This window comes from Crinia signifera, chromosome 6 (genome assembly GCF_055691185.1).
Source record: "Crinia signifera chromosome 6, ASM5569118v1, whole genome shotgun sequence".
Taxonomy (NCBI): domain Eukaryota; kingdom Metazoa; phylum Chordata; class Amphibia; order Anura; family Myobatrachidae; genus Crinia; species Crinia signifera.
The window spans coordinates 206,216,656-206,237,568 of NC_139222.1; the positions used below are offsets into that span (position 1 = coordinate 206,216,656).

General features: G+C 37.0%; 21 non-coding genes across 21 annotated transcripts; all 21 read left to right on the forward strand.

Annotated features, from left to right (window-relative positions):
- The first annotated feature begins 18 nt into the window (after positions 1-18).
- On the forward strand, positions 19-100 carry TRNAL-UAG (transfer RNA leucine (anticodon UAG)). Its single transcript has one exon. It is a non-coding gene; the product is annotated as a tRNA-Leu (tRNA).
- Positions 101-836: 736 nt separating this feature from the next.
- On the forward strand, positions 837-918 carry TRNAL-UAG (transfer RNA leucine (anticodon UAG)). The gene has a single exon. It is a non-coding gene; the product is annotated as a tRNA-Leu (tRNA).
- Positions 919-1,649: 731 nt separating this feature from the next.
- TRNAL-AAG (transfer RNA leucine (anticodon AAG)) lies at positions 1,650-1,731 on the forward strand. The gene has a single exon. It is a non-coding gene; the product is annotated as a tRNA-Leu (tRNA).
- A 417-nt stretch (positions 1,732-2,148) lies between these two features.
- Positions 2,149-2,230, forward strand: TRNAL-UAG (transfer RNA leucine (anticodon UAG)). The gene has a single exon. It is a non-coding gene; the product is annotated as a tRNA-Leu (tRNA).
- Positions 2,231-3,465: 1,235 nt separating this feature from the next.
- TRNAL-UAG (transfer RNA leucine (anticodon UAG)) lies at positions 3,466-3,547 on the forward strand. The gene has a single exon. It is a non-coding gene; the product is annotated as a tRNA-Leu (tRNA).
- A 2,548-nt stretch (positions 3,548-6,095) lies between these two features.
- On the forward strand, positions 6,096-6,177 carry TRNAL-UAG (transfer RNA leucine (anticodon UAG)). The gene has a single exon. It is a non-coding gene; the product is annotated as a tRNA-Leu (tRNA).
- A 736-nt stretch (positions 6,178-6,913) lies between these two features.
- On the forward strand, positions 6,914-6,995 carry TRNAL-UAG (transfer RNA leucine (anticodon UAG)). The gene has a single exon. It is a non-coding gene; the product is annotated as a tRNA-Leu (tRNA).
- A 732-nt stretch (positions 6,996-7,727) lies between these two features.
- Positions 7,728-7,809, forward strand: TRNAL-AAG (transfer RNA leucine (anticodon AAG)). Its single transcript has one exon. It is a non-coding gene; the product is annotated as a tRNA-Leu (tRNA).
- A 1,732-nt stretch (positions 7,810-9,541) lies between these two features.
- Positions 9,542-9,623, forward strand: TRNAL-UAG (transfer RNA leucine (anticodon UAG)). Its single transcript has one exon. It is a non-coding gene; the product is annotated as a tRNA-Leu (tRNA).
- Positions 9,624-10,359: 736 nt separating this feature from the next.
- TRNAL-UAG (transfer RNA leucine (anticodon UAG)) lies at positions 10,360-10,441 on the forward strand. Its single transcript has one exon. It is a non-coding gene; the product is annotated as a tRNA-Leu (tRNA).
- Positions 10,442-11,173: 732 nt separating this feature from the next.
- TRNAL-AAG (transfer RNA leucine (anticodon AAG)) lies at positions 11,174-11,255 on the forward strand. Its single transcript has one exon. It is a non-coding gene; the product is annotated as a tRNA-Leu (tRNA).
- A 417-nt stretch (positions 11,256-11,672) lies between these two features.
- On the forward strand, positions 11,673-11,754 carry TRNAL-UAG (transfer RNA leucine (anticodon UAG)). The gene has a single exon. It is a non-coding gene; the product is annotated as a tRNA-Leu (tRNA).
- Positions 11,755-12,491: 737 nt separating this feature from the next.
- On the forward strand, positions 12,492-12,573 carry TRNAL-AAG (transfer RNA leucine (anticodon AAG)). The gene has a single exon. It is a non-coding gene; the product is annotated as a tRNA-Leu (tRNA).
- A 1,235-nt stretch (positions 12,574-13,808) lies between these two features.
- Positions 13,809-13,890, forward strand: TRNAL-AAG (transfer RNA leucine (anticodon AAG)). The gene has a single exon. It is a non-coding gene; the product is annotated as a tRNA-Leu (tRNA).
- A 1,236-nt stretch (positions 13,891-15,126) lies between these two features.
- Positions 15,127-15,208, forward strand: TRNAL-AAG (transfer RNA leucine (anticodon AAG)). The gene has a single exon. It is a non-coding gene; the product is annotated as a tRNA-Leu (tRNA).
- Positions 15,209-15,623: 415 nt separating this feature from the next.
- On the forward strand, positions 15,624-15,705 carry TRNAL-UAG (transfer RNA leucine (anticodon UAG)). Its single transcript has one exon. It is a non-coding gene; the product is annotated as a tRNA-Leu (tRNA).
- A 1,235-nt stretch (positions 15,706-16,940) lies between these two features.
- Positions 16,941-17,022, forward strand: TRNAL-AAG (transfer RNA leucine (anticodon AAG)). The gene has a single exon. It is a non-coding gene; the product is annotated as a tRNA-Leu (tRNA).
- A 907-nt stretch (positions 17,023-17,929) lies between these two features.
- Positions 17,930-18,011, forward strand: TRNAL-UAG (transfer RNA leucine (anticodon UAG)). Its single transcript has one exon. It is a non-coding gene; the product is annotated as a tRNA-Leu (tRNA).
- A 736-nt stretch (positions 18,012-18,747) lies between these two features.
- TRNAL-AAG (transfer RNA leucine (anticodon AAG)) lies at positions 18,748-18,829 on the forward strand. The gene has a single exon. It is a non-coding gene; the product is annotated as a tRNA-Leu (tRNA).
- Positions 18,830-19,736: 907 nt separating this feature from the next.
- On the forward strand, positions 19,737-19,818 carry TRNAL-UAG (transfer RNA leucine (anticodon UAG)). The gene has a single exon. It is a non-coding gene; the product is annotated as a tRNA-Leu (tRNA).
- A 737-nt stretch (positions 19,819-20,555) lies between these two features.
- TRNAL-AAG (transfer RNA leucine (anticodon AAG)) lies at positions 20,556-20,637 on the forward strand. Its single transcript has one exon. It is a non-coding gene; the product is annotated as a tRNA-Leu (tRNA).
- The last annotated feature ends 276 nt before the right edge of the window (positions 20,638-20,913 follow it).

Consider the following 20,913-nt stretch of genomic DNA (forward strand, 5'->3'; position numbering starts at 1 on the left):
TGAGTTACCTTTAAGTGTGGTAGCATGGCCGAGCGGTCTAAGGCGCTGGATTTAGGCTCCAGTCTCTTCGGAGGCGTGGGTTCAAATCCCACTGCTGCCATAATTATCTTCCAAAAACAAAATCAGTTATTTTCTCTTAAAGTTCAAATTCTATCTGGTGTATGATAGTTGCTGGGACATTTCAACAACAGAGTTCAAAAAAGTTTATCATATTTACTAGATACTTTTCAAAAATATTTCTAAAGACTGTAGAGACATAAAAATTAACTTGAAGTGATTACAATTGGATGCATTGGGCATCCTGGCATTCGGGAAGCTGCAAGTCAGGAAACTGATAGCAGAATCCCAAACACTGGTAAAACGACTGATTTTGGAACTCTGTCCTATGTGTAGGGGATGTTATGGTTCAATGGCAGGTGGTGGGGTAATGGTTAGGCACTAAGAAGGGAGGTTAAGAGTTTGGAACTATAGTAGTATGTTTAAGGTTATGATGCAGATAGGAAGGGTCATGGTAAGATACTAAGAGGTTTTGGGGTTAGGCATGGAAGAAAAAGAATTAAGGATAGGCTGCAGGTATGTTCAGTGTTAGAGTTAGGGGCTCGATTTTGAAAGTTAGAAGGCTTACCTAGCAAGTGTCTGAATTGTGAGCATTGAGATGTCCCTAATATTGCAATGACCACCAGAAACACAAGCCCCAGTATCACGTACCTAACCCTAACCATATGTGAATGCTCTAATAAATCACAATATGTTTTGTTACTTCATATAAAGTGAACAAAACACATTTAAATAATCATTTGATAGATCTTTGAGCCACATGAACACTGCACCCATGAGGTAGCATGGCCGAGCGGTCTAAGGCGCTGGATTTAGGCTCCAGTCTCTTCGGAGGCGTGGGTTCAAATCCTACTGCTGCCATAATTATTTTCCAAAAAAAAAATCAGTTATTTTCTCTTAAAGTTCAAATTCTATTTGGTGTATGATAGTTGCCGGGACAATTCAACAACAGAGTTCAAAAAAGGTTATCATATTTACTAGATACTTTTCAAAAATATTTCTAAAGACTGTAGAGACATAAAAATTAACTTGAAGTGATTACAATTGGATGCATTGGGCATTCTGGCATTCGGGAAGCTGCAAGTCAGGAAACTGATAGCAGAATCCCAAACACTGGTAAAAAGACTACTTTTGGAACTCTGTCCTATGTGTAGGGGATGTTATGGTTCAATGGCAGGGGGTGGGGTAATGGTTAGGCACTAAGAAGGGAGGTTAAGAGTTTGAAACTATAGGAGTATGTTTAAGGTTATGATGCAGATAGGAAGGGTCATGGTAAGATACTAAGAGGTTTTGGGGTTAGGCATTGGAAGGAAAAGAATTAAGGATAGGCTGCAGGTATGTTCAGTGTTAGAGTTAGGAGCTCGTTGTTGAAAGTTAGAAGGCTTGCCTAGCAAGTGTCAGTATTGTGAGCATTGAGATGTCCCTAATATTGCAATGACCACCACAAGCACCAGTATCACGTACCTAACCCTAACCATATGTGAATGCTCTAATAAATCTCAATATGTTTTGTTACTTCATATAAAGTGAACAAAACACATTTAAATAATCATTTGATAGATTTTTGAGCCACATGAAGACTGCACCCATGAGGTAGCATGGCCGAGCGGTCTAAGGCGCTGGATTAAGGCTCCAGTCTCTTCGGAGGCGTGGGTTCAAATCCCACTGCTGCCATATTTATTATTGATATATATATTGTTAGAGGTTGATGTTTTCATTGTTCTATCCACAAGAATGCAATTCAATTAAAAAGTAAGTGTTCATCATCACATTGTTATAACAGCTAATTTCTTTCTTTGCTAACTTCCCAAAGCTGCCATATAAATTTTCCAAAGAAAATGTCAGTGATTGGTTTCAAAGTGGTAAACTCGACTAAAATGCAAATTAATTAAAAATTAACCATTTCTCATCTAGATTGCATGGCAACCAATATTCTTTTTAAAAAAAATCTTTTCTCACTTATGTTAAGAGCATCTAAAATGCTTAACATAAAACATATTTTTACGTATTTCTTTAATACAACAACAACATTTTCTGTAATTCTAGTTCTAGATTCCAGACTGTGAGAAACTGTGAGTTACCTTTAAGTGTGGTAGCATGGCCGAGCGGTCTAAGGTGCTGGATTTAGGCTCCAGTCTCTTCGGAGGCGTGGGTTCAAATCCCACTGCTGCCATAATTATCTTCCAAAAACAAAATCAGTTATTTTCTCTTAAAGTTCAAATTCTATCTGGTGTATGATAGTTGCTGGGACAATTCAACAACAGAGTTCAAAAAAGGTTATCATATTTACTAGATACTTTTCAAAATTATTTCTAAAGACTGTAGAGACATAAAAATTAACTTGAAGTGATTACAATTGGATGCATTGGGCATTCTGGCATTCGGGAAGCTGCAAGTCAGGAAACTGATAGCAGAATCCCAAACACTGGTAAAACGACTGATTTTGGAACTCTGTCCTATGTGTAGGGGATGTTATGGTTCAATGGCAGGTGGTGGGGTAATGGTTAGGCACTAAGAAGGGAGGTTAAGAGTTTGGAACTATAGGAGTATGTTTAAGGTTATGATACAGTTAGGAAGGGTCATGGTAAGATACTAAGAGGTTTTGGGGTTAGGCATTGGAAGGAAAAGAATTAAGGATAGGCTGCAGGTATGTTCAGTGTTAGAGTTAGGGTCTCGATGTTGAAAGTTAGAAGGCTTGCCTAGCAAGTGTCAGAATTGTGAGAATTGAGATGTCCCTAATATTGCAATGACCACCAGAAACCCAAGCACCAGTATCACGTACCTAACCCTAACCATATGTGAATGCTCTAATAAATCTCAATATGTTTTGTTACTTCATATAAAGTGAACAAAACACATGTAAATAATCATTTGATAGATCTTTGAGCCACATGAACACTGCACCCATGAGGTAGCATGGCAGAGCGGTCTAAGGCGCTGGATTAAGGCTCCAGTCTATTTGGAGGCGTGGGTTTAAATCCCACTGCTGCCATATTTATTATTGATATATATTGTTAGAGGTTGATGTTTTCATTGTTCTATCCACAAGAATGCAATTCAATTAAAAAGTAAGTGTTCATCATCACATTGTTATAACAGCTAATTTCTTTCTTTGCTAACTTCCCAAAGCTGCCATATAAATTTTCCAAAGAAAATGTCAGTGATTGGTTTCAAAGTGGTAAACTTGACTAAAATGTAAATTAATTAAAAATTAACCATTTCTCATCTAGATTGCATGGCAACCAATATTCTTTTTAAAAAAAATCTTTTCTCACTTATGTTAAGAGCATCTAAAATGCTTAACATAAAACATAATTTTTCCGTATTTCTTTAATACAACAACAACATTTTCTGTAATTCTAGTTCTAGATTCCAGACTGTGAGAAACTATGCGTTACCTTTAAGTGTGGTAGCATGGCCGAGCGGTCTAAGGCGCTGGATTTAGGCTCCAGTCTCTTCGGAGGCGTGGGTTCAAATCCCACTGCTGCCATAATTATCTTCAAAAAACAAAATCAGTTATTTTCTCTTAAAGTTCAAATTCTATCTGGTGTATGATAGTTGCTGGGACAATTCAACAACAGAGTTCAAAAAAGTTTATCATATTTACTAGATACTTTTCAAAAATATTTCTAAAGACTGTAGAGACATAAAAATTAACTTGAAGTGATTACAATTGGATACATTGGGCATCCTGGCATTCGGGAAGCTGCAAGTCAGGAAACTGATAGCAGAATCCCAAACACTGGTAAAACGACTGATTTTGGAACTCTGTCCTATGTGTAGGGGATGTTATGGTTCAATGGCAGGTGGTGGGGTAATGGTTAGGCACTAAGAAGGGAGGTTAAGAGTTTGGAACTATAGTAGTATGTTTAAGGTTATGATGCAGATAGGAAGGGTCATGGTAAGATACTAAGAGGTTTTGGGGTTAGGCATGGAAGAAAAAGAATTAAGGATAGGCTGCAGGTATGTTCAGTGTTAGAGTTAGGGGCTCGATGTTGAAAGTTAGAAGGCTTACCTAGCAAGTGTCTGAATTGTGAGCATTGAGATGTCCCTAATATTGCAATGACCACCAGAAACACAAGCCCCAGTATCACGTACCTAACCCTAACCATATGTGAATGCTCTAATAAATCTCAATATTTTTTGTTACTTCATATAAAATGAACAAAACACATTTAAATAATCATTTGATAGATCTTTGAGCCACATGAACACTGCACCCATGAGGTAGCATGGCCGAGCGGTCTAAGGCGCTGGATAAAGGCTCCAGTCTCTTCGGAGGCGTGGGTTCAAATCCCACTGCTGCCATATTTATTATTGATATATATTGTTAGAGGTTGATGTTTTCATTGTTCTATCCACAAGAATGCAATTCAATTAAAAAGTAAGTGTTCATCATCACATTGTTATAACAGCTAATTTCTTTCTTTGCTAACTTCCCAAAGCTGCCATATAAATTTTCCAAAGAAAATGTCAGTGATTGGTTTCAAAGTGGTAAACTCGACTAAAATGCAAATTAATTAAAAATTAACCATTTCTCATCTAGATTGCATGGCAACCAATATTCTTTTTAAAAAAAATCTTTTCTCACTTATGTTAAGAGCATCTAAAATGCTTAACATAAAACATAATTTTTCCGTATTTCTTTAATACAACAACAACATTTTCTGTAATTCTAGTTCTAGATTCCAGACTGTGAGAAACTATGAGTTACCTTTAAGTGTGGTAGCATGGCCGAGCGGTCTAAGGCGCTGGATTTAGGCTCCAGTCTCTTCGGAGGGGTGGGTTCAAATCATGCTGCCATAATTATCTTCAAAAAACAAAATCAGTTATTTTCTCTTAAAGTTCAAATTCTATCTGGTGTATGATAGTTGCTGGGACAATTCAACAACAGAGTTCAAAAAAGTTTATCATATTTACTAGATACTTTTCAAAAATATTTCTAAAGACTGTAGAGACATAAAAATTAACTTGAAGTGATTACAATTGGATGCATTGGGCATCCTGGCATTCGGGAAGCTGCAAGTCAGGAAACTGATAGCAGAATCCCAAACACTGGTAAAACGACTGATTTTGGAACTCTGTCCTATGTGTAGGGGATGTTATGGTTCAATGGCAGGTGGTGGGGTAATGGTTAGGCACTAAGAAGGGAGGTTAAGAGTTTGGAATTATAGTAGTATGTTTAAGGTTATGATGCAGATAGGAAGGGTCATGGTAAGATACTAAGAGGTTTTGGGGTTAGGCATGGAAGAAAAAGAATTAAGGATAGGCTGCAGGTATGTTCAGTGTTAGAGTTAGGGGCTCAATGTTGAAAGTTAGAAGGCTTACCTAGCAAGTGTCTGAATTGTGAGCATTGAGATGTCCCTAATATTGCAATGACCACCAGAAACACAAGCCCCAGTATCACGTACCTAACCCTAACCATATGTGAATGCTCTAATAAATCTCAATATTTTTTGTTACTTCATATAAAGTGAACAAAACACATTTAAATAATCATTTGATAGATCTTTGAGCCACATGAACACTGCACCCATGAGGTAGCATGGCCGAGCGGTCTAAGGCGCTGGATAAAGGCTCCAGTCTCTTCGGAGGCGTGGGTTCAAATCCCACTGCTGCCATATTTATTATTGATATATATATTGTTAGAGGTTGATGTTTTCATTGTTCTATCCACAAGAATGCAATTCAATTAAAAAGTAAGTGTTCATCATCACATTGTTATAACAGCTAATTTCTTTCTTTGCTAACTTCCCAAAGCTGCCATATAAATTTTCCAAAGAAAATGTCAGTGATTGGTTTCAAAGTGGTAAACTCGACTAAAATGCAAATTAATTAAAAATTAACCATTTCTCATCTAGATTGCATGGCAACCAATATTCTTTTTAAAAAAAATCTTTTCTCACTTATGTTAAGAGCATCTAAAATGCTTAACATAAAACATATTTTTACGTATTTCTTTAATACAACAAAAACATTTTCTGTAATTCTAGTTCTAGATTCCAGACTGTGAGAAACTGTGAGTTACTTTTAAGTGTGGTAGCATGGCCGAGCGGTCTAAGGCGCTGGATTTAGGCTCCAGTCTCTCCGGAGGCGTGGGTTCAAATCCCACTGCTGCCATAATTATCTTCCAAAAACAAAATCAGTTATTTTCTCTTAAAGTTCAAATTCTATCTGGTGTATGATAGTTGCTGGGACATTTCAACAACAGAGTTCAAAAAAGTTTATCATATTTACTAGATACTTTTCAAAAATATTTCTAAAGACTGTAGAGACATAAAAATTAACTTGAAGTGATTACAATTGGATGCATTGGGCATCCTGGCATTCGGGAAGCTGCAAGTCAGGAAACTGATAGCAGAATCCCAAACACTGGTAAAACGACTGATTTTGGAACTCTGTCCTATGTGTAGGGGATGTTATGGTTCAATGGCAGGTGGTGGGGTAATGGTTAGGCACTAAGAAGGGAGGTTAAGAGTTTGGAACTATAGTAGTATGTTTAAGGTTATGATGCAGATAGGAAGGGTCATGGTAAGATACTAAGAGGTTTTAGGGTTAGGCATGGAAGAAAAAGAATTAAGGATAGGCTGCAGGTATGTTCAGTGTTAGAGTTAGGGGCTCGATTTTGAAAGTTAGAAGGCTTACCTAGCAAGTGTCTGAATTGTGAGCATTGAGATGTCCCTAATATTGCAATGACCACCAGAAACACAAGCCCCAGTATCACGTACCTAACCCTAACCATATGTGAATGCTCTAATAAATCACAATATGTTTTGTTACTTCATATAAAGTGAACAAAACACATTTAAATAATCATTTGATAGATCTTTGAGCCACATGAACACTGCACCCATGAGGTAGCATGGCCGAGCGGTCTAAGGCGCTGGATTTAGGCTCCAGTCTCTTCGGAGGCGTGGGTTCAAATCCTACTGCTGCCATAATTATTTTCCAAAAAAAAAAATCAGTTATTTTCTCTTAAAGTTCAAATTCTATTTGGTGTATGATAGTTGCCGGGACAATTCAACAACAGAGTTCAAAAAAGGTTATCATATTTACTAGATACTTTTAAAAAATATTTCTAAAGACTGTAGAGACATAAAAATTAACTTGAAGTGATTACAATTAGATGCATTGGGCATTCTGGCATTCGGGAAGCTGCAAGTCAGGAAACTGATAGCAGAATCCCAAACACTGGTAAAAAGACTACTTTTGGAACTCTGTCCTATGTGTAGGGGATGTTATGGTTCAATGGCAGGGGGTGGGGTAATGGTTAGGCACTAAGAAGGGAGGTTAAGAGTTTGAAACTATAGGAGTATGTTTAAGGTTATGATGCAGATAGGAAGGGTCATGGTAAGATACTAAGAGGTTTTGGGGTTAGGCATTGGAAGGAAAAGAATTAAGGATAGGCTGCAGGTATGTTCAGTGTTAGAGTTAGGAGCTCGTTGTTGAAAGTTAGAAGGCTTGCCTAGCAAGTGTCAGTATTGTGAGCATTGAGATGTCCCTAATATTGCAATGACCACCACAAGCACCAGTATCACGTACCTAACCCTAACCATATGTGAATGCTCTAATAAATCTCAATATGTTTTGTTACTTCATATAAAGTGAACAAAACACATTTAAATAATCATTTGATAGATTTTTATGCCACATGAAGACTGCACCCATGAGGTAGCATGGCCGAGCGGTCTAAGGCGCTGGATTAAGGCTCCAGTCTCTTCGGAGGCGTGGGTTCAAATCCCACTGCTGCCATATTTATTATTGATATATATATTGTTAGAGGTTGATGTTTTCATTGTTCTATCCACAAGAATGCAATTCAATTAAAAAGTAAGTGTTCATCATCACATTGTTATAACAGCTAATTTCTTTCTTTGCTAACTTCCCAAAGCTGCCATATAAATTTTCCAAAGAAAATGTCAGTGATTGGTTTCAAAGTGGTAAACTCGACTAAAATGCAAATTAATTAAAAATTAACCATTTCTCATCTAGATTGCATGGCAACCAATATTCTTTTTAAAAAAAATCTTTTCTCACTTATGTTAAGAGCATCTAAAATGCTTAACATAAAACATAATTTTTCCGTATTTCTTTAATACAACAACAACATTTTCTGTAATTCTAGTTCTAGATTCCAGACTGTGAGAAACTATGAGTTACCTTTAAGTGTGGTAGCATGGCCGAGCGGTCTAAGGCGCTGGATTTAGGCTCCAGTCTCTTCGGAGGCGTGGGTTCAAATCATGCTGCCATAATTATCTTCAAAAAACAAAATCAGTTATTTTCTCTTAAAGTTCAAATTCTATCTGGTGTATGATAGTTGCTGGGACAATTCAACAACAGAGTTCAAAAAAGTTTATCATATTTACTAGATACTTTTCAAAAATATTTCTAAAGACTGTAGAGACATAAAAATTAACTTGAAGTGATTACAATTGGATGCATTGGGCATCCTGGCATTCGGGAAGCTGCAAGTCAGGAAACTGATAGCAGAATCCCAAACACTGGTAAAACGACTGATTTTGGAACTCTGTCCTATGTGTAGGGGATGTTATGGTTCAATGGCAGGTGGTGGGGTAATGGTTAGGCACTAAGAAGGGAGGTTAAGAGTTTGGAATTATAGTAGTATGTTTAAGGTTATGATGCAGATAGGAAGGGTCATGGTAAGATACTAAGAGGTTTTGGGGTTAGGCATGGAAGAAAAAGAATTAAGGATAGGCTGCAGGTATGTTCAGTGTTAGAGTTAGGGGCTCAATGTTGAAAGTTAGAAGGCTTACCTAGCAAGTGTCTGAATTGTGAGCATTGAGATGTCCCTAATATTGCAATGACCACCAGAAACACAAGCCCCAGTATCACGTACCTAACCCTAACCATATGTGAATGCTCTAATAAATCTCAATATTTTTTGTTACTTCATATAAAGTGAACAAAACACATTTAAATAATCATTTGATAGATCTTTGAGCCACATGAACACTGCACCCATGAGGTAGCATGGCCGAGCGGTCTAAGGCGCTGGATAAAGGCTCCAGTCTCTTCGGAGGCGTGGGTTCAAATCCCACTGCTGCCATATTTATTATTGATATATATATTGTTAGAGGTTGATGTTTTCATTGTTCTATCCACAAGAATGCAATTCAATTAAAAAGTAAGTGTTCATCATCACATTGTTATAACAGCTAATTTCTTTCTTTGCTAACTTCCCAAAGCTGCCATATAAATTTTCCAAAGAAAATGTCAGTGATTGGTTTCAAAGTGGTAAACTCGACTAAAATGCAAATTAATTAAAAATTAACCATTTCTCATCTAGATTGCATGGCAACCAATATTCTTTTTAAAAAAAATCTTTTCTCACTTATGTTAAGAGCATCTAAAATGCTTAACATAAAACATATTTTTACGTATTTCTTTAATACAACAAAAACATTTTCTGTAATTCTAGTTCTAGATTCCAGACTGTGAGAAACTGTGAGTTACTTTTAAGTGTGGTAGCATGGCCGAGCGGTCTAAGGCGCTGGATTTAGGCTCCAGTCTCTTCGGAGGCGTGGGTTCAAATCCCACTGCTGCCATAATTATCTTCCAAAAACAAAATCAGTTATTTTCTCTTAAAGTTCAAATTCTATCTGGTGTATGATAGTTGCTGGGACATTTCAACAACAGAGTTCAAAAAAGTTTATCATATTTACTAGATACTTTTCAAAAATATTTCTAAAGACTGTAGAGACATAAAAATTAACTTGAAGTGATTACAATTGGATGCATTGGGCATCCTGGCATTCGGGAAGCTGCAAGTCAGGAAACTGATAGCAGAATCCCAAACACTGGTAAAACGACTGATTTTGGAACTCTGTCCTATGTGTAGGGGATGTTATGGTTCAATGGCAGGTGGTGGGGTAATGGTTAGGCACTAAGAAGGGAGGTTAAGAGTTTGGAACTATAGTAGTATGTTTAAGGTTATGATGCAGATAGGAAGGGTCATGGTAAGATACTAAGAGGTTTTGGGGTTAGGCATGGAAGAAAAAGAATTAAGGATAGGCTGCAGGTATGTTCAGTGTTAGAGTTAGGAGCTCGATTTTGAAAGTTAGAAGGCTTACCTAGCAAGTGTCTGAATTGTGAGCATTGAGATGTCCCTAATATTGCAATGACCACCAGAAACACAAGCCCCAGTATCACGTACCTAACCCTAACCATATGTGAATGCTCTAATAAATCACAATATGTTTTGTTACTTCATATAAAGTGAACAAAACACATTTAAATAATCATTTGATAGATCTTTGAGCCACATGAACACTGCACCCATGAGGTAGCATGGCCGAGCGGTCTAAGGCGCTGGATTTAGGCTCCAGTCTCTTCGGAGGCGTGGGTTCAAATCCTACTGCTGCCATAATTATTTTCAAAAAAAAAAAATCAGTTATTTTCTCTTAAAGTTCAAATTCTATTTGGTGTATGATAGTTGCCGGGACAATTCAACAACAGAGTTCAAAAAAGGTTATCATATTTACTAGATACTTTTCAAAAATATTTCTAAAGACTGTAGAGACATAAAAATTAACTTGAAGTGATTACAATTGGATGCATTGGGCATTCTGGCATTCGGGAAGCTGCAAGTCAGGAAACTGATAGCAGAATCCCAAACACTGGTAAAAAGACTACTTTTGGAACTCTGTCCTATGTGTAGGGGATGTTATGGTTCAATGGCAGGGGGTGGGGTAATGGTTAGGCACTAAGAAGGGAGGTTAAGAGTTTGAAACTATAGGAGTATGTTTAAGGTTATGATGCAGATAGGAAGGGTCATGGTAAGATACTAAGAGGTTTTGGGGTTAGGCATTGGAAGGAAAAGAATTAAGGATAGGCTGCAGGTATGTTCAGTGTTAGAGTTAGGAGCTCGTTGTTGAAAGTTAGAAGGCTTGCCTAGCAAGTGTCAGTATTGTGAGCATTGAGATGTCCCTAATATTGCAATGACCACCACAAGCACCAGTATCACGTACCTAACCCTAACCATATGTGAATGCTCTAATAAATCTCAATATGTTTTGTTACTTCATATAAAGTGAACAAAACACATTTAAATAATCATTTGATAGATTTTTGAGCCACATGAAGACTGCACCCATGAGGTAGCATGGCCGAGCGGTCTAAGGCGCTGGATTAAGGCTCCAGTCTCTTCGGAGGCGTGGGTTCAAATCCCACTGCTGCCATATTTATTATTGATATATATATTGTTAGAGGTTGATGTTTTCATTGTTCTATCCACAAGAATGCAATTCAATTAAAAAGTAAGTGTTCATCATCACATTGTTATAACAGCTAATTTCTTTCTTTGCTAACTTCCCAAAGCTGCCATATAAATTTTCCAAAGAAAATGTCAGTGATTGGTTTCAAAGTGGTAAACTCGACTAAAATGCAAATTAATTAAAAATTAACCATTTCTCATCTAGATTGCATGGCAACCAATATTCTTTTTAAAAAAAATCTTTTCTCACTTATGTTAAGAGCATCTAAAATGCTTAACATAAAACATATTTTTACGTATTTCTTTAATACAACAACAACATTTTCTGTAATTCTAGTTCTAGATTCCAGACTGTGAGAAACTGTGAGTTACCTTTAAGTGTGGTAGCATGGCCGAGCGGTCTAAGGCGCTGGATTTAGGCTCCAGTCTCTTCGGAGGCGTGGGTTCAAATCCCACTGCTGCCATAATTATCTTCCAAAAAGAAAATCAGTTATTTTCTCTTAAAGTTCAAATTCTATCTGGTGTATGATAGTTGCTGGGACAATTCAACAACAGAGTTCAAAAAAGGTTATCATATTTACTAGATACTTTTCAAAATTATTTCTAAAGACTGTAGAGACATAAAAATTAACTTGAAGTGATTACAATTGGATGCATTGGGCATTCTGGCATTCGGGAAGCTGCAAGTCAGGAAACTGATAGCAGAATCCCAAACACTGGTAAAACGACTGATTTTGGAACTCTGTCCTATGTGTAGGGGATGTTATGGTTCAATGGCAGGTGGTGGGGTAATGGTTAGGCACTAAGAAGGGAGGTTAAGAGTTTGGAACTATAGTAGTATGTTTAAGGTTATGATGCAGATAGGAAGGGTCATGGTAAGATACTTAGAGGTTTTGGGGTTAGGCATTGGAAGGAAAAGAATTAAGGATAGGCTGCAGGTATGTTCAGTGTTAGAGTTAGGAGCTCGATGTTGAAAGTTAGAAGGCTTGCCTAGCAAGTGTCAGTATTGTGAGCATTGAGATGTCCCTAATATTGCAATGACCACCAGAAACCCAAGCACCAGTATCACGTACCTAACCCTAACCATATGTGAATGCTCTAATAAATCTCAATATGTTTTGTTACTTCATATAAAGTGAACAAAACACATTTAAATAATCATTTGATAGATTTTTGAGCCACATGAACACTGCACCCATGAGGTAGCATGGCCGAGCGGTCTAAGGCGCTGGATTAAGGCTCCAGTCTCTTCGGAGGCGTGGGTTCAAATCCCACTGCTGCCATATTTATTATTGATATATATATTGTTATAGGTTGATGTTTTCATTGTTCTATCCACAAGAATGCAATTCAATTAAAAAGTAAGTGTTCATCATCACATTGTTATAACAGCTAATTTCTTTCTTTGCTAACTTCCCAAAGCTGCCATATAAATTTTTCAAAGAAAATGTCAGTGATTGGTTTCAAAGTGGTAAACTCGACTAAAATGCAAATTAATTAAAAATTAACCATTTCTCATCTAGATTGCATGGCAACCAATATTCTTTTTAAAAAAAATCTTTTCTCACTTATGTTAAGAGCATCTAAAATGCTTAACATAAAACATATTTTTACGTATTTCTTTAATACAACAACAACATTTTCTGTAATTCTAGTTCTAGATTCCAGACTGTGAGAAACTGTGAGTTACCTTTAAGTGTGGTAGCACGGCCGAGCGGTCTAAGGCGCTGGATACAGTCTACAGTCTCTTCGGAGGCGTGGGTTCAAATCCCTCTGCTGCCATAATTATCTTCCAAAAACAAAATCAGTTATTTTCTCTTAAAGTTCAAATTCTATCTGGTGTATGATAGTTGCTGGGACAATTCAACAACAGAGTTCAAAAAAGGTTATCATATTTACTAGATACTTTTCAAAAATATTTCTAAAGACTGTAGAGACATAAAAATTAACTTGAAGTGATTACAATTGGATGCATTGGGCATTCTGGCATTCGGGAAGCTGCAAGTCAGGAAACTGATAGCAGAATCCCAAACACTGGTAAAACGACTGATTTTGGAACTCTGTCCTATGTGTAGGGGATGTTATGGTTCAATGGCAGGTGGTGGGGTAATGGTTAGGCACTAAGAAGGGAGGTTAAGAGTTTGGAACTATAGTAGTATGTTTAAGGTTATGATGCAGATAGGAAGGGTCATGGTAAGATACTAAGAGGTTTTGGGGTTAGGCGTGGAAGAAAAAGAATTAAGGATATGCTGCAGGTATGTTCAGTGTTTGAGTTAGGGGCTCGATGTTGAAAGTTAGAAGGCTTACCTAGCAAGTGTCTGAATTGTGAGCATTGAGATGTCCCTAATATTGCAATGACCACCAGAAACACAAGCCCCAGTATCACGTACCTAACCCTAACCATATGTGAATGCTCTAATAAATCTCAATATGTTTTGTTACTTCATATAAAGTGAACAAAACACATTTAAATAATCATTTGATAGATTTTTGAGCCACATGAACACTGCACCCATGAGGTAGCATGGCTGAGCGGTCTAAGGCGCTGGATTAAGGCTCCAGTCTCTTCGGAGGCGTGGGTTCAAATCCCACTGCTGCCATATTTATTATTGATATATATATTGTTATAGGTTGATGTTTTCATTGTTCTATCCACAAGAATGCAATTCAATTAAAAAGTAAGTGTTCATCATCACATTGTTATAACAGCTAATTTCTTTCTTTGCTAACTTCCCAAAGCTGCCATATAAATTTTCCAAAGAAAATGTCAGTGATTGGTTTCAAAGTGGTAAACTCGACTAAAATGCAAATTAATTAAAAATTAACCATTTCTCATCTAGATTGCATGGCAACCAATATTCTTTTAAAAAAAAATCTTTTCTCACTTATGTTAAGAGCATCTAAAATGCTTAACATAAAACATATTTTTACGTATGTCTTTAATAAAACAACAACATTTTCTGTAATTCTAGTTCTAGATTCCAGACTATGAGAAACTGTGAGTTACTTTTAAGTGTGGTAGCATGGCCGAGTGGTCTAAAGCGCTGGATTTAGGCTCCAGTCTCTTTGAAGGCGTGGGTTCAAATCCCACTGATGCCATAATTATTTTCCAAAAACAAAATCAGTTATTTTCTCTTAAAGTTCAAATTCTATCTGGTGTATGATAGTTGCTGGGACAATTCAACAACAGAGTTCAAAAAAGTTGATCATATTTACTAGATACTTTTCAAAAATATTTCTAAAGACTGTAGAGACATAAAAATTCACTTGAAGTGATTACAATTGGATGCATTGGGCATCCTGGCATTCGGGAAGCTGCAAGTTAGGAAACTGATAGCAGAATCCCAAACACTGGTAAAACGATTGATTTTGGAACTCTGTCCTATGTGTAGGGGATGTTATGGTTCAATGGCAGGGGGTGGAGTAATGGTTAGGCACTAAAAAAGGAGGTTAAGAGTTTGAAACTATAGGAGTATGTTTAAGGTTATGATGCAGATATGAAGGGTCATGGTAAGATACTAAGAGGTTTTGGGGTTAGGCATTGGAAGGAAAAGAATTAAGGATAGGCTGCAGGTATGTTCAGTGTTAGAGTTTGGAGCTCGATGTTGAAAGTTAGAAGGCTTGCCTAGCAAGTGTCAGTATTGTGAGCATTGAGATGTCCCTAATATTGCAATGACCACCAGAAATCCAAACACCAGTATCACGTACCTAACCCTAACCATATGTGAATGCTCTAATAAATCTCAATATGTTTTGTTACTTCATATAAATTGAACAAAACACATTTAAATAATCATTTGATAGATCTTTGAGCCACATGAGCACTGCACACATGAGGTAGCATGGCCGAGCGGTCTAAGGTGCTGGATTAAGGCTCCAGTCTCTTCGGAGGCGTGGGTTCAAATCCCACTGCTGCCATATTTATTATTGATATATATTGTTAGAGGTTGATGTTTTCATTGTTCTATCCACAAGAATGCAATTCAATTAAAAAGTAAGTGTTCATCATCACATTGTTATAACAGCTAATTTCTTTCTTTGCTAACTTCCCAAAGCTGCCATATAAATTTTCCAAAGAAAATGTCAGTGATTGGTTTCAAAGTGGTAAACTCGACTAAAATGCAAATTAATTAAAAATTAACCATTTCTCATCTAGATTGCATGGCAACCAATATTCTTTTTAAAAAAAATCTTTTCTCACTTATGTTAAGAGCATCTAAAATGCTTAACATAAAACATATTTTTACGTATTTCTTTAATACAACAACAACATTTTCTGTAATTCTAGTTCTAGATTCCAGACTGTGAGAAACTATGAGTTACCTTTAAGTGTGGTAGCATGGCCGAGCGGTCTAAGGCGCTGGATTTAGGCTCCAGTCTCTTCGGAGGCGTGGGTTCAAATCCCACTGCTGCCATAATTATCTTCAAAAAACAAAATCAGTTATTTTCTCTTAAAGTTCAAATTCTATCTGGTGTATGATAGTTGCTGGGACAATTCAACAACACAGTTCAAAAAAGTTTATCATATTTACTAGATACTTTTCAAAAATATTTCTAAAGACTGTAGAGACATAAAAATTAACTTGAAGTGATTACAATTGGATGCATTGGGCATCCTGGCATTCGGGAAGCTGCAAGTCAGGAAACTGATAGCAGAATCCCAAACACTGGTAAAACGACTGATTTTGGAACTCTGTCCTATGTGTAGGGGATGTTATGGTTCAATGGCAGGGGGTGGGGTAATGGTTAGGCACTAAGAAGGGAGGTTAAGAGTTTGAAACTATAGGAGTATGTTTAAGGTTATGATGCTGATAGGAAGGGTCATGGTAATATACTAAAAGTTTTGGGGTTAGGCATTGGAAGGAAAAGAATTAAGGATAGGCTGCAGGTATGTTCAGTGTTAGAGTTAGGAGCTCGATGTTGAAAGTTAGAAGGCTTGCCTAGCAAGTGTCAGTATTGTGAGCATTGAGATGTCCCTAATATTGCAATGACCACCAGAAACCCAAGCCCCAGTATCACGTACCTAACCCTAACCATATGTGAATGCTCTAATAAATCTCAATATGTTTTGTTACTTCATATAAAGTGAACAAAACACATTTAAATAATCATTTGATAGATTTTTGAGCCACATGAACACTGCACCCCTGAGGTAGCATGGCCGAGCGGTCTAAGGCGCTGAATTAAGGCTCCAGTCTCTACGGAGGCGTGGGTTCAAATCCCACTGCTGCCATATTTATTATTGATATATATTGTTAGAGGTTGATGTTTTCATTTTTCTATCCACAAGAATGCAATTCAATTAAAAAGTAAGTGTTCATCATCACATTGTTATAACAGCTAATTTCTTTCTTTGCTAACTTCCCAAAGCTGCCATATACATTTTCCAAAGAAAATGTCAGTGATTGGTTTCAAAGTGGTAAACTCGGCTAAAATGCAAAATAATTAAAAATTAACCATTTCTCATCTAGATTGCATGGCAACCAATATTCTTTTTAAAAAAAAAATCTTTTCTCACTTATGTTAAGAGCAACTAAAATGCTTAACATAAAACATATTTTTACGTATTTCTTTAATACAACAACAACATTTTCTGTAATTCTAGTTCTAGATTCCAGACTGTGAGAAACTATGAGCTACTTTTAAGTGTGGTAGCATGGCCGAGCGGTCTAAGGCGCTGGATTAAGGCTCCAGTCTCTTCGGAGGCGTGGGTTCAAATCCCACTGCTGCCATAATTATTTTCCAAAAACAAAATCAGTTATTTTCTCTTAAAGTTCAAATTCTATCTGGTGTATGATAGTTGCTGGGACAATTCAACAACAGAGTTCAAAAAAGTTTATCATATTTACTAGCTACTTTTCAAAAATATTTCTAAAGACTGTAAAGACATAAAAATTAACTTGAAGTGATTACAATTGGATGCATTGGGCATCCTGGCATTCGGGAAGCTGCAAGTCAGGAAACTGATAGCAGAATCCCAAACACTGGTAAAACGACTGATTTTGGAACTCTGTTCTATGTGTAGGGGATGTTATGGTTCAATGGCAGGTGGTGGGGTAATGGTTAGGCACTAAGAAGGGAGGTTAAGAGTTTGAAACTATAGGAGTATGTTTAAGGTTAAGATGCTGATAGGAAGGGTCATGGTAAGATACTAAGAGGTTTTGGGGTTAGGCATTGGAAGGAAAAGAATTAAGGATAGGCTGCAGATATGTTCAGTGTTAGAGTTAGGAGCTCGATGTTGAAAGTTAGAAGGCTTGCCTAGCAAGTGTCATTATTGTGAGCATTGAGATGTCCCTAATATTGCAATGACCACCAGAAACCCAAGCACCAGTATCACGTACCTAACCCTAACCATATGTGAATGCTCTAATAAATCTCAATATGTTTTGTCAGTGATTGGTTTCAAAGTGGTAAACTCGACTAAAATGCAAATTAATTAAAAATTAACCATTTCTCATCTAGATTGCATGGCAACCAATATTCTTTTTAAAAAAAATCTTTTCTCACTTATGTTAAGAGCATCTAAAATGCTTAACATAAAACATATTTTTACGTATTTCTTTAATACAACAACAACATTTTCTGTAATTCTAGTTCTAGATTCCAGACTGTGAGAAACTATGAGTTACCTTTAAGTGTGGTAGCATGGCCGAGCGGTCTAAGGCGCTGGATTTAGGCTCCAGTCTCTTCGGAGGCGTGGGTTCAAATCCCACTGCTGCCATAATTATCTTCCAAAAACAAAATCAGTTATTTTCTCTTAAAGTTCAAATTCTATCTGGTGTATGATAGTTGCTGGGACAATTTAACAACAGAGTTCAAAAAAGTTTATCATATTTACTAGATACTTTTCAAAAATATTTCTAAAGACTGTAGAGACATAAAAATTAACTTGAAGTGATTACAATTGGATGCATTGGGCATCCTGGCATTCGGGAAGCTGCAAGTCAGGAAACTGATAGCAGAATCCCAAACACTGGTAAAACGACTGATTTTGGAACTCTGTCCTATGTGTAGGGGATGTTATGGTTCAATGGCAGGGGGTGGGGTAATGGTTAGGCACTAAGAAGGGAGGTTAAGAGTTTGAAACTATAGTAGTATGTTTAAGGTTATGATGCAGATAGGAAGGGTCATGGTAAGATACTAAGAGGTTTTGGGGTTAGGCATGGAAGAAAAAGAATTAAGGATAGGCTGCAGGTATGTTCAGTGTTAGAGTTAGGGGCTCGATGTTGAAAGTTAGAAGGCTTACCTAGCAAGTGTCTGAATTGTGAGCATTGAGATGTCCCTAATATTGCAATGACCAGCAGAAACACAAGCCCCAGTATCACGTACCTAACCCTAACCATGTGTGAATGCTCTAATAAATCTCAATATGTTTTGTTACTTCATATAAAGTGAACAAAACACATTTAAAAAATCATTTGACAGATCTTTGAGCCACATGAACACTGCACCCATGAGGTAGCATGGCCGAGCGGTCTAAGGCGCTGGATTAAGGCTCCAGTCTCTTTGGAGGCGTGGGTTCAAATCCCACTGCTGCCATAATTATTTTCCAAAAACAAAATCAGTTATTTTCTCTTAAAGTTCAAATTATATCTGGTGTATGATAGTTGCTGGGACAATTCAACAACAGAGTTCAAAAAAGTTTATCATATTTACTAGATACTTTTCAAAAATATTTCTAAAGACTGTAAAGACATAAAAATTAATTTGAAGTGATTACAATTGGATGCATTGGGCATCCTGGCATTCGGGAAGCTGCAAGTCAGGAAACTGATAGCAGAATCCCAAACACTGGTAAAACGACTGATTTTGGAACTCTGTCCTATGTGTAGGGGATGTTATGGTTCAATGGTAGGTGGTGGGGTAATGGTTAGGCACTAAGAAGGGAGGTTAAGAGTTTGAAACTATAGGAGTATGTTTAAGGTTAAGATGCTGATAGGAAGGGTCATGGTAAGATACTAAGAGGTTTTGGGGTTAGGCATTGGAAGGAAAAGAATTAAGGATAGGCTGCAGGTATGTTCAGTGTTAGAGTTAGGAGCTCGATGTTGAAAGTTAGAAGGCTTGCCTAGCAAGTGTCAGTATTGTGAGCATTGAGATGTCCCTAATATTGCAATGACCACCAGAAACCCAAGCACCAGTATCACGTACCTAACCCTAACCATATGTGAATGCTCTAATAAATCTCAATATGTTTTGTCAGTGATTGGTTTCAAAGTGGTAAACTCGACTAAAATGCAAATTAATAAAAAATTAACCATTTCTCATCTAGATTGCATGGCAACCAATATTCTTTTTAAAAAAAATCTTTTCTCACTTATGTTAAGAGCATCTAAAATGCTTAACATAAAACATATTTTTACGTATTTCTTTAATACAACAACAACATTTTCTGTAATTCTAGTTCTAGATTCCAGACTGTGAGAAACTATGAGTTACCTTTAAGTGTGGTAGCATGGCCGAGCGGTCTAAGGCGCTGGATTTAGGCTCCAGTCTCTTCGGAGGCGTGGGTTCAAATCCCACTGCTGCCATAATTATCTTCCAAAAACAAAATCAGTTATTTTCTCTTAAAGTTCAAATTCTATCTGGTGTATGATAGTTGCTGGGACAATTCAACAACAGAGTTCAAAAAAGTTTATCATATTTACTAGATACTTTTCAAAAATATTTCTAAAGACTGTAGAGACATAAAAATTAACTTGAAGTCATTACAATTGGATGCATTGGGCATCCTGGCATTCGGGAAGCTGCAAGTCAGGAAACTGATAGCAGAATCCCAAACACTGGTAAAACGACTGATTTTGGAACTCTGTCCTATGTGTAGGGGATGTTATGGTTCAATGGCAGGGGGTGGGGTAATGGTTAGGCACTAAGAAGGGAGGTTAAGAGTTTGAAACTATAGGAGTATGTTTAAGGTTATGATGCAGATAGGAAGGGTCATGGTAAGATACTAAGAGGTTTTGGGGTTAGGCATTGGAAGGAAAAGAATTAAGGATAGGCTGCAGGTATGTTCAGTGTTAGAGTTAGGAGCTCGATGTTGAAAGTTAGAAGGCTTGCCTAGCAAGTGTCAGTATTGTGAGCATTGAGATGTCCCTAATATTGCAATGACCACCAGAAACCCAAGCCCCAGTATCACGTACCTAACCCTAACCATATGTGAATGCTCTAATAAATCTCAATATGTTTTGTTACTTCATATAAAGTGAACAAAACACATTTAAATAATCATTTGATAGATTTTTGAGCCACATGAACACTGCACCCCTGAGGTAGCATGGCCGAGCGGTCTAAGGCGCTGGATTAAGGCTCCAGTCTCTTCGGAGGCGTGGGTTCAAATCCCACTGCTGCCATATTTATTATTGATATATATTGTTAGAGGTTGATGTTTTCATTTTTCTATCCACAAGAATGCAATTCAATTAAAAAGTAAGTGTTCATCATCACATTGTTATAACAGCTAATTTCTTTCTTTGCTAACTTCCCAAAGCTGCCATATACATTTTCCAAAGAAAATGTCAGTGATTGGTTTCAAAGTGGTAAACTCGGCTAAAATGCAAATTAATTAAAAATTAACCATTTCTCATCTAGATTGCATGGCAACCAATATTCTTTTAAAAAAAAAAATC